Source organism: Vicia villosa, linkage group LG5, assembly GCF_029867415.1.
Source record: "Vicia villosa cultivar HV-30 ecotype Madison, WI linkage group LG5, Vvil1.0, whole genome shotgun sequence".
NCBI classification, from domain to species: Eukaryota; Viridiplantae; Streptophyta; class Magnoliopsida; order Fabales; family Fabaceae; genus Vicia; species Vicia villosa.
In genome coordinates, this window is record NC_081184.1 from 148,538,543 (window position 1) to 148,550,716 (window position 12,174).

Sequence of the window (12,174 nt, forward strand, 5' to 3'; positions counted from 1 at the left end):
AGGATAGGACCTTTAGAATGAAGCTCTCACGTCCATAATGCAATATGCCATGGTTAGCGCATGAAGGTGGAGCTCTCTGTACTCATGGCTATGGATATTTCTAGACCGAATGGACACCACCAACGGATTCAGAAGACCCTAATTGGTATATCTGGACCGTTTGTATGATTTGTTCAATCGTTTTTTGCTGGTTTCCATTCTTGCCATTGATGATGATGAACTCGCGGAGAAATTCGCAAGTAAGATTGAAGCAAAATTTGCAGCAATCCGAAGCCATTAATTTGTTGAAGAAGATGAACTGGAGCGCACGTCACGTGTGACGGTTTGGGTGGCTGGTCAACCGTTCTAGAATCTCTCTTCGTCCCTCATTGACCAGTCAACGAGTCCAACACTCTCTCTCTGTTTTGATTGGCTGCATGCAACAATAGTGGAGCCCACACGTGGAAGCTTTGAATCTCATTGGTCTTAACCCTTATATTATGTTTTGTGTTTATTGAATGACTAACATTGTGCTGCGCTATTGGCAAGGGAAAAGAGCATTTAACTAAAAGGGAGCCGGTTTGATTCCCAGTTCAAGCAAGTATTTTTTACAAAATATTTTGTATACCTATGCTCACAGATACAACGCTCTTCTCCCGTGCACACCTACGATGTACCATCAGCCACCTGCCATTGCATCTCCGCTACTACATGATCTAAAGGGAAGAAGCGCAACGCCCATGGTGGACCCTCAAGAGTCTCCCACATGTGATCCAACGCCCAACCAATGTTCATTCTTCTGGTTTTCCGTTTTTTCTTTCTTTTAGTTTCTTTCTTGTTTTTTTTGTGTTTATTATTTTATTTTTTAACTAATTAACCTAGCTAATTTTTTTGATTAACCACTAATACACCATTAGTTAAAACTAACCAATTAGAATGTAGGATTTCACTAAGTTTTTTTATTAATTATTTTAATTTAGTAATTTAATTAGGATTAGTCTTTTAACTTAATAATTATAAATTAATTAATTAATTAATTAGATAATTAATTTAGATTTAAATTAAATTACGATTAGTTTAATAGTTAAATTAATTTAGGTTTTTATTTATTGTTTTTAAACCTATTTTCCTATCGCGATTCTCTTCTCACCTCATACTCTATGTATGTCGCATGACTGTTTAACTTATGTCTTTTATTTAAATTACTCATTTATCGGTTTATTTAATTTCTAGAAACTATGTATAGGTTGCAAGGTTTTTGATGTAATAGTTAATTAGGCTTTTATTTCCTCGCACTTTACTTTTCGCATCTCCCCGACAGGTTTTTATTGTAATCTCCCTCCCAAAAGCCATGTAATAGCGTAGGACATTTACTTTCCGCACTTTATTTTTCCATCAATATATTAACTGCGTGGTTAGTAAAATAGGGAGTGATAACATTTAATTAAATTTAGATCACTAAACGCAAGATAATTATCTGAATCGAATTCACGTGATTGTTGCATCCACTCACCTTTAGGGTAATTCCTCTTATGCTGCCTTCGAACAAATAGTCAAGTCCCTTCGAGCGTAGGGATAACTTAGCACATGCTGCCTACGAATTCAAATCATCATAGTCCCTCCGATAAAAGATCATAGTCCCTTCGAGTTGCCTACGACTAAAAATGATCTTGTCCCTCGATGTCGCTTCGATAAAATGATGATCGTCCCTTCGAATGCTAAGGTATCTTTACATGTTGCCTAAATGACTATTCTCACCCTTTCTTAAGACTTCCTACCCTTCTTATGGTATGGATGGCTTTATGGAAAACGATGACCCTCGATGACCCGTACATCTAATGAAAATACTACCTACCTAACAATTGGTATGGATAGCCCTTTCAAACGAAAGACTTAAAGAACAAGAAAGACGAACTTAGGGTAGGCAGTTCTTAATTTCTTGCTCAATACTTCAAAATTACTTTTCACACTCCTTTTCAAAACAATTTCCAAAAGGATATACTTATTTACAAGTTAAAGTCCTTAATCAAAAGATTTTCTAATCACACACTACACCTTTCTTTCAAACATTTCAAACAAACAAAGTGAGCTAAGCAATTAAGAGCCCATGAATAACCATGGATACAAAGGGTGCTTACACCTTCCCTTTGCATAACCTACCCCCTGAACTCAATCTCTTTCAAAGGTCTTTCCTGTTCTTTTTTCCTTTCCAATTGGATAAAATAAAAGTCGGTGGTGACTCTTGTTATCTGCAACATTTAAAAAAGTCAGTTCTCCCACCGTATTACACATTGAGTTGGTCAAAATTGCCGCAAGAGGTCTAGATTATTCCATTAGGAAAAGGTAAGACATTGAATACCTTAGGAACATGACCCAATTGGCGAACAGGATTCGCCAAGTCGAACGTTTAAAAGCTGAGAATGCCAGATCAAATAAGTACAACAAAAAAGAAAAGGTTGCATATGAAGAAACAAATAGTTATCCATTAGTTTTAATCGACGAATATGTCAAACAGAGAAAATTCCATGTGGCAGAACTAAAGGCATGACCTCCGCATGTCTGTAGATTATTGAAACCGTCGAATGGAAAAAATTATGTCAAATCCAACAAAAATGAAAAATTCGTTACTAAGACATATAATTTTGACATGAGGAAATATGACGAGATTTTTGATTTGTTGGTTACTGATGGACATATTATAGTGCCTCCGAGCCCAAAAACTCCCCCATTGAAGCAAAGTGAAAAGAGAGATTTTTTTAAGTACCGTAATTTATTAGGTCATAAAACTTCCCAATGTGTGCTTTTTAGGGACTTGGTGCAAAAGGAACTTAAGGAGGGAAGGTTTTAGTTTGGAGAGAATCATAAGGCTTCGATGCAAGTTGACACTAATCCACTCCATATCGAAGAGGAAAACTTTGTTGAGCATGTCAAGATCCTCATGGTCGAAGCTACTGATGGCTAAGGCATTGAAGTTGAACAAGTTGGAAAAAATTATGTAGAAGGCGTCACTGAAAAGATGTAAGTGGTTTTCCACAAGGCTAAAGAGGCACTTATCGACTTTCTAAATAGGTGCAAACTAAGCAACTCCAAGAATATGTTATGCTTTAGGTGTAGCGCAGATTTTCATGAGGAAAGGTGAAAAGTCTGGAAGTTACCAGAGTTTCAGATTAAAGGAAAGTTGGAAGAGATAGGTCTACTTCCAGATTTTCTTCCAAATAGGAACCAGGAATTCCAAAGAAACTTTGGACACCATCAAAAGACTTATGTCCCTCCTCCCAATGCACCCAAAGGAGAGTGGGTGACACTTCTAAACTAAAGAGGATCAAACCAACAAAAATGGAAGGTAATTAATACGGGGATATGATCTTTTTATCATGATAATTCTAACATGTCAAAGAGGTATTCATACAGTCTTTAAAACTATAAAGGGAATAATTCTATGACACAAACATAATGGAGGCGTCATCATAGGAATGAGAAGGCAGCACGTGAAGCCTCGTGTTCATATTCTAACAACAAACCACCTACACATAAGACAAGTGAAATAGTTAAGAAACTAGTTAAACATAGATTATCTCTAGTTGTTGCACCTTTGGAGAAAAGTTGTTTTGACATTGTTGCACAACCTGATGAAAAAATGGTAACTAACAATTTTGAATTAGGGTCAGAAGATTATCTCAAAGTGACCAGTAACTTTGTATCAGTTTTACCAGTTGAGTATGATCGCATTTCAAAAGTTTCAGAAGCAGAAGAAGATTCTACGCATGATGAAGCGGCACAATAAAAGTCGTTATGCTATTATCTAATAAATAATGGCGTTGTGGAAGAACAACATGCCATATTCAAGAAACCAGAAGCATGAATGATGTATCACTTGAAACCTTTGCTTATGAGGGAAAAGGTAGATAACATAGTAGTCAATAAAGTCTTTGTTGACAGAGGAGCGGTAGTGAATTTGATGTCGTAGTTCATAATGAAATAGTTAGGGAAGTATGACACATACCTTTGACTACACATCACGGTTTTGTCTAAATATGAAGGTAAGACAATCCATATATTATGGGTGATACAAGTTGACCTCTCAGTTGGTACTTTAACAAGGCTAACACTCTTTATGGTGATTTCGTTCAAATAAAACTATAACTTTTTGCTAGGACAAGAGTGGATTCATGACATTGGAGTGGTCCCTTTGACTCTCCATTAGAGGATTTTCATATGGCGTCCCAATGGCATAATAAAAAAATATTGAAGCTGACCAAAGTTACTATATGGCTGACGTTAAACAAGTCAATAAAAAGAACTTTGACAAGAATTTGGTCAAAATGCCCTCAAGTTATCCAGCAGAGACAACATATACTCCGCACAAGGATGCATTGTACTTTATGAACCTTCATCGCACTCATTGAATTATCTGGGATTAAGAAAGGATGGGAGATCAGACTGTCGAATAAGGATGTGTTGCACCCACTGGGAGGGTGATGGGCAGCGGTAACGATGACTGATTCAAGTTCCTTGGCTCATATTTCGGCCTATATGACTTAAAACAAATTAAAAGTGGCCTTAACACTTTACAAAATATGGCTGTTGAAGCCATAACGTTGGAAATTTCTGTAACAAGTGGAATTTGGCTTCAGAAAGTCGTAGGCTTCATCGTATTTATGATTTTGAGACTTTGGGGGTTTGAAAAGACCCAGTGAATTCCACCAAGAAAATCCAAGCCCAAGACCCATTGGAAGAGCCTGATCAGGGAAATGGAGTAATTTAATATCCTACATACATTAATGCTAAATTTGAACTAGGTATCAAGGAGCGGGTTGATAAGTGCCTAAATGTACTTATTTTGTGTATGTAAATAGTGGCACTTATCGATACTTTTGTTAATACCGTTTGAATAATTCATCGTTTTGTGTATAAATACGTATACTTTGTGAATAGTTGTATTTTCATATACTTTTATACCATTTGATAGTTTTTCCTTTGTTTTTATAGGTATTCATGCTTATTGGAGCCTTGAGGAATAAAGTGTCAAAGGCACAGCTTCGATTTTGCAATTTTGGTGAAAGCCCGCTTAGCCACCGTCAAGCGGACTTCCAAAGACTCAAAATAAGGATGACCAAAATAATCATTTTGGTTTCCATTCATTCATTATTGGATAGACCATTGAATAAGCTTTCCAACGCTTCGAACCGGGCGCAATTCGGAGTTACGATTCTCGAGTTATGGCGAAAGCAAAATATGATTTTTAGCAGACTCCGCTAAGCGGAAGGGGTCCGCTGAGCGGAGCTCCAGCGGAGAAAATCAGAGTCTGGATGCAATTTTGAGTCCGCTGTAAAGTTTTGTTTATTTTTATGTTTAAGAGGAATTTAGGTGAAGTGGTGAGTGATTGGAACAACAGATCCTGTTCTGATTTTTCTAGTTTCTGCTATGTCCGCTAAGCGGAGCAGAGCTCGCTAAGCGAGCATAGCAGAATTTTGTTTTTCTGCTCTGTACTAGTGGGGTTCCCATGCCACCTGGTTCACTCCTTTTTCCCACTTTCACCAAGGCTAATTAGTAGTATATATTGGTTTTGTTTTTCTAATTCTTTTATTGGTTGTTTGTACTCAAATTTTGTCCGGTAATTCGAAGATTTTTGAGGTGATTTTCCAAAGCTTGAGTGTTTCAACCTACGGATGTATGGTAGGATATTGTTTTTGAAGTTGTATCATTCAAGGTACTCATTTATCGCTTTCTATAGCATAGCATGTTTAGGAAACTTTTCATTTGTACAATTACCATACCATTCATTCTTTTGCATTACTTGCTTGTTGATTGAATCACTTTAGTTCCCAAACCATAAATGTGAGGAAGCTTTCCATTATTCACATATGCTGGAGGCCACAATCTTTGTTTTAACTGAATTTTATTATGCTTAATCTTTTGTTTATGTTGATTTTATGAAAGCATAAAAATGATCAAGGCATTTTGTTTCATTTTGAGCACAACAACAAAAACCGAATAGTTAAATTCACCTTGTGAGTGTGTGATCATTTGTTAAACCTTTTGAGCTTTTTTTGTCAATATCCATGTTGTTTTTGCTAAATGCTTATCTTTGAGTGTTTAGTTCTCATTTTTGCATGGATGATTGATTCTTGGTTTTCTTGAACCCTCAACCATGATTTTTGGTATGAATTTTACCTTGCCTTAGAAGTAGGGAGTATTCACATGATGATGTGGTTGAATTCAAGTTGGGGAGAAAAATGGTTGCTACTTATTTGGTTGTTGCTATGAGGTTGAAAAGAAAGAAAAAAAGAAAAAAATGTGAAAAGAAAAGAAAAAAATTGAAAAAGTTTTGAAAAAGAAAAAGAAAAAAGATGTGAATAATTGTGCTAATAAGTATTGTGATTGGTTTGAGGAACTTGTGGTTAAGGAAGAAGTTTAATCGAGATTTTGTTGTTTGAATCTTTGGTGGATTGATCACTCCCTTAGGTTTAGGCAAGTTTTTGTTTCGATTAGCCTTAGGACATATCCCTTGTTTGTTAACCAAGCCACATTACAACCTTGAAAAGTCCTTGTGATTCTTGCTTTTGTATCTTCAATGTGATTTTTGGATGAATGCATAATTTAATCTTTTGTTTGCAAGATTGTTGGATGAGTGTTAAAAGTCCTTCACCTTTGTGTGTTCTTCATCCATTGATGAAATTTTTGCTAGGTGTGATTCATGAGATAGTATGTATTGTTTTAGAATGTTTTGCATGGTTTTTGTACTTAGGATTCGTTTTGTTTACATGTTGTCGTTGTAGGATAGTGGTAAGTATTTAGTTTGTTTATACGTTTTTGTGTTGAGCCATACATTTGTTTTTGGTTTTCAAAACTTGTTGATTCACAATTCTTTGGTTTATTACTTTTGATTCTTTGATTTATTTGACATTGTTTGAGGATAAACAAAGTTTCAGGTTGGGGAGAGTTTGATAAGTGCCAAAATGTACTTATTTTGTGTATGTAAATAGTGGCACTTATCGATACTTTTGTTAATACCGTTTGAATAATTCCCCGTTTTGTGTATAAATACATATACTTTGTGAATAGTTGTATTTTCATATACTTTTATACCATTTGATAGTTTTTCCTTTGTTTTTATAGGTATTCATGCTTATTGGAGCCTTGAGGAGTAAAGTGTCAAAGGCACGGCTACGATTTCGCAATTTTGGTGAAAGCCCGCTTAGCCACCGTCAAGCGGACTTCCAAAGACTCAAAATAAGGATGACCAAAATCATCATTTTGGTTTCCATTCATTCATTATTGGATAGAGCATTGAATAAGCTTTCCAACGCTTCTAACCGGGCGCAATTCAGAGTTACGGTTCTCGAGTTATGGCGAAAACAAAATCTGATTTTTAGCAGACTCCGCTAAGCGGAGGGGGTCCGCTGAGCGGAGCTCCAGCGGAGCAAATCAGAGTCTGGATGAAATTTTGAGTCCGCTGAGCGGAGGGGGTCCGCTAAGCGGACCTGCTAAGACAGCAGCTCGTTAAAAGGGGCCAAAATCACATTTTTAGGTCATGGGTTGGGTATTTTTGAGTCCCAACACCATCAACTTCATTCTTAGATCAAAATTAGCTTAGAAAACAACTTCTGAGGTTGCATAAGGATGATCGGGGGTGGATTGAGGGTCGAACGGAGCTGACAAACCGAGAGATCTTCGGTTCATTTCTCTTCTTCTTTGTGTATTTCTCTTTGGTTGGGTTTGTTTGTATATTTACTTGAATCTTATGTATATTTACCGATTATAATGTTATATTTAACTTGCTTTACGAATCTGTGTTGATGTTATCCTGAATTTTTGCTCTATGCTGGGGATTTGGGGTGCTTTAGAGATAAACTTCTTGAATCCTTATCTAGGATGATAATCTGTTGGTTCTAAACTCTAGAGATAGATTTAGAGCTAGCATTCACCGTTTGTATCTGTTCTTAATGCTTTTGTGTTTGAGCGACGCGCGAGAGATCGCCGACGCGAGAATACGGATGTTCTCACGACTTCGCGTTAGAGATAACCTTAGTTGTGAGATGATCTCGTTTGTGCTCCAGAGATGGACGCTTATGTGAGAGATACGTGATGACATAGATGAGTATCGTAGGTTGAGTATAACGGGTTGGTAAGTGTATGTTTGTGAAGAGTGAATACATTTACATTCCTGATAAGTTATTTCTCTTTTAAGAATGTGTTTATTCTTTTTCTGTCTATATCTTTGTTTACTTTTTGCTCATTCAATCCAAAGTTCGAAACCATAGAAACTGTTGAATGGCATCTCTCCATCTCTGAGGACGATAATTCCCGGATCAATATTTCCAAATCATTTTTCGTTGCTTGCCCTACACTGCATTCAACACGGGTGCTCAAGTTACTTAGAGAATTCAAAGATTACTTCGCCTATGACTACTATGAGATGCTAGTATTAAGGCGAGACATGGTGGAATTGAAGCTAATAATTCCACTAGGTAAAAAACCAGTGAAACAGTTTCCAAGAATATTTTCCCCATAAATAATGTCCAAGATCAAAACGGAGATAGAATGACTGCTCAAAATCAAGTTTATTAGTATTGCCAAATATGTCTAATGGTTAGTGAACATAGTGCCTGTTATTAAGAAAAATGGAACCCATGGGATATGCGTAGACTTTGGGAATTTAAATAATCCTACACCTAAATATGAGTATCCAATTCATGTGGCACAAATCTCCCACCTTAAATTAATCTTCATTGAGCCCTTGGAAGGAAGTTCTAGAACTTTGTGAGCAGTCTGATGTTGCCATTTCAGTATGACAACTAAGCTTCATCTTGCTTTTGATCAGTAAGCATATATATGAGCTAGTGAAATCTTGAGGAATTCCACAAGTAAGAACATTTTTTAGACTCAACTCCCATATGAGACTTCATTCATCTTATTAGTGACCAGATAATAAACTTTGTTTCCATATCTTGGTCACATAGCCGACTTATGATTATCATACTAGTCATTATTTATTTCAGCAAGTAGAACCTTAAAAAGACTAGCTAATATTTTAAAGATCATCATGACTCTTTCACGCCACTCATGTGTTTATGGAACAACCAGTTTCAAAGAAGATATATCCGTCTTCTTAATAAAAAATCCAAAGGAAATACCTTCCTTGAGTTTTACCCCTTGCTTGGTTAACCTTTGGGATAAACATACATCTTGAGAATAAGATGGCCTAATATGCTCATCCTTTCCCACATAAGTGATATTTTTAATTCAAGCCCCTTTCAATAGTTTGAGGTTTCTGATGACTGAAATGAAGTTGAGACGTGTTGTTTGATATCATTGACTCAATTCTGACAAGAATAGAAACATATTTATGTCACCTCATATTTTCTTTTACTTATTAACCCCCCTGAAAAATCAAAATGTATCCCTTTTAGGTTTCTAGTCATCTTCTGATCTTGCAAAATTTCTCAATATACTGGAACCAATTGTTCACTATTCTCAAAAACTTGATCATGTTTTCAAATTTGGAGTTAAAAGAGGTTATCTCATACAAACAATATTTCTCCTTGCATATATCTTCACTTGATGCAGCTAACTCATCATGAGTTAAATCTTCATTGCAAGAGTTTACAAAAGAACCTCACTATCATGTCAAGACAAGTAAAAAATAAGGAACATAGTCCTGAACAGATCTGGAGATAGAGATCCTCTTCGATTGATTCTTGAAAGAAGAAGGACATTATGTCAATGGCAAGTCACACGACTTCAAATATTTCTTACGCTACAACAAATATTGCTTTTCATGATGAAGCTTTCAAGTCATCCATAAAAAAACCGAGGTCTTATTCCATTGGGCGCCATATATATATATATATATATATATATATATATATATATATAAACAACTTGTTACCTCAATTTTTATAAACACCGAGGTTATATACCATTCAGAACATGCTTCGAGTCTCAGCTAATGCACTTTATGTTTTTATTTGTTAACAACTATAAACTAAATGATTTAACCATTCAATTTCTTTGATAATTTGAGGGATAAAATAATTAGATTTTATTATAAAATACTCGATGAACAAATTTTAACCTAGTACTATCTTATTTGTAGTCTCCCCACTGTTGAATGCATCATTTTTTAGGATGGATTGCAAAACTGAAAAAAATGTTCTACTACCTTGAACAAAATATTTTCTAGCATTTTCAATCCATCTCAAACAAGGTTTTTGTTTATGTTTAAGATTTTGAACAACTATGTATTATTCCTAAAGGTCTTTACTGATTAATTGCAAGTGTTGATTTTTTTTTCCAATTTTTGGAACAAACACCTGATTAGAAGTTGGATACATTCCAAGCATGCAAATTGTATACGCTAGGGAAAGTAGTTATAATCATAGCATTAACAATCAATTTTGGTGAATGCATTCTTAACATTCAAGACGAATCTCTACCACCTTGTATGAGACCTGTACATGCTGCATTTATGATATTCTGTGTAAATAATCTTGATTTTCTGCGAAGATTTGTTGCATATAGTGTATTTTTGATATTATGGGTAAACAATGTAACCATTTAAAAAAAATACTCTAACCCCTCGGTTTTGTTTTAAAACCGAGGGGTTAGAGTAAAATTATTTTTTTTTTCAAAAATGATTACATTGTTTACCTAGAATATTAAAAATACATTGTATGCAACAAATATTGTATGCGACCTGTTCATGCTATAATTTTAATGTTTGGGTAAACAATCTGATATTATACGAATTTTTTTTCCTACAATGTATTTTTAATATTATGGGTAAACAATGTAACCATTTTTGGACAAAAAATCCCCTCGGTTGTTTTAAAAACTGAGATGATAGTTAAGTGTTTCTTCACTATTTTCATTCATCGGCCTTAAACAAATCCTTTTTGTCCATATAAAGGTTATCAACGCTCAAGAATCCACCGTTAGTGATCCGCGTGAAACCTAAGGGACATCCATCATATAAGTTCTCTTACAATATTTGAAATCCAAATGAAACACATGAAGTGCTTAAAACATAAGGAAACTTAGAAAGTTCTCTTCGATGGATTGCAAGAGCATAAAATCAATTGGGTTCAATGTTTGTTCTATTAAAATTTTATTTATACCAAAAATATTTTTGATTATTGATATTAATTATCTTACCCACTTTTTTTTACCAAAAACAAATACAAGCAAGATGATCTATAGAGAATATCCTTTATAAAACCCTTTTGTTTTGTTTTGTTTTGTTTTGAGAGAAGAGGTTCCCAGTATTTGATCTTTCCTAGAATATCAAGAAATTGAAGATACAACATATGATCTTCATGGATAATTAATGTAATATTCTTTGTAAACACTATAACGAGTTTTATTAAAAAGAAAACTAATGACCCCTCAGTTTTTATGATAAACTGAGATAAAAAATGTGCTAGTTTTTATAAACTATAAAAGAGTAGAAACTGAGGTTCGAACCCATGCCATAATAAACCTTTACCTCGGTGTTTTTACACCCAACGAGTCATTAATTTTCATGATGTAACACCCCGATATCCACTGCACGCATCAACCGTGTCCGCTGCACGCATCAACCGTGTCGGCCAACCGAGCATGTTACCGGCTTAATCAATAATCCTCCCTAGGTCCGCTTACCGGCTGCCTAGGAAATATTGTTTTTGCCTTCCACAGGAATCGAACCAGGTACCTAGGGGTTAAGTACATATTCATACAATACTAGAAAATTATATCCCTGTAGCTCAACCAATAAACAGACAGGGTGCTTTCTCTGATGTCAATTGAAAATGTTAGATACATATCGATACTAATGTTCCAACATCAGAACATGACATCAAAATAGATGTTATGACATCTGATCTGGATACAAAACAATAGCATTCACCTGATACTTTTGCACACAGATAAATCACATAATGACAACCATCGCAAATCACAGGTTGATAATAATGTCTTAACTCAAACAATAGTGTTATGACATATGTCTTAACATCATATGCATAAAACTATTGCAGAATGATAAATAACACAAGGAATTGTTAACCTAGTTCAGTGCAATAAAACCTAATCTAGGGGCCACCAAGCCAAGAAGGAAATACTCTATCAGTAGTATTAGTTCAAAGTTTAAACAATCCCAATTTATAACTTCTCGCCTAATCACTATCCAATGCAACTTCTGCCTAGAAGTCG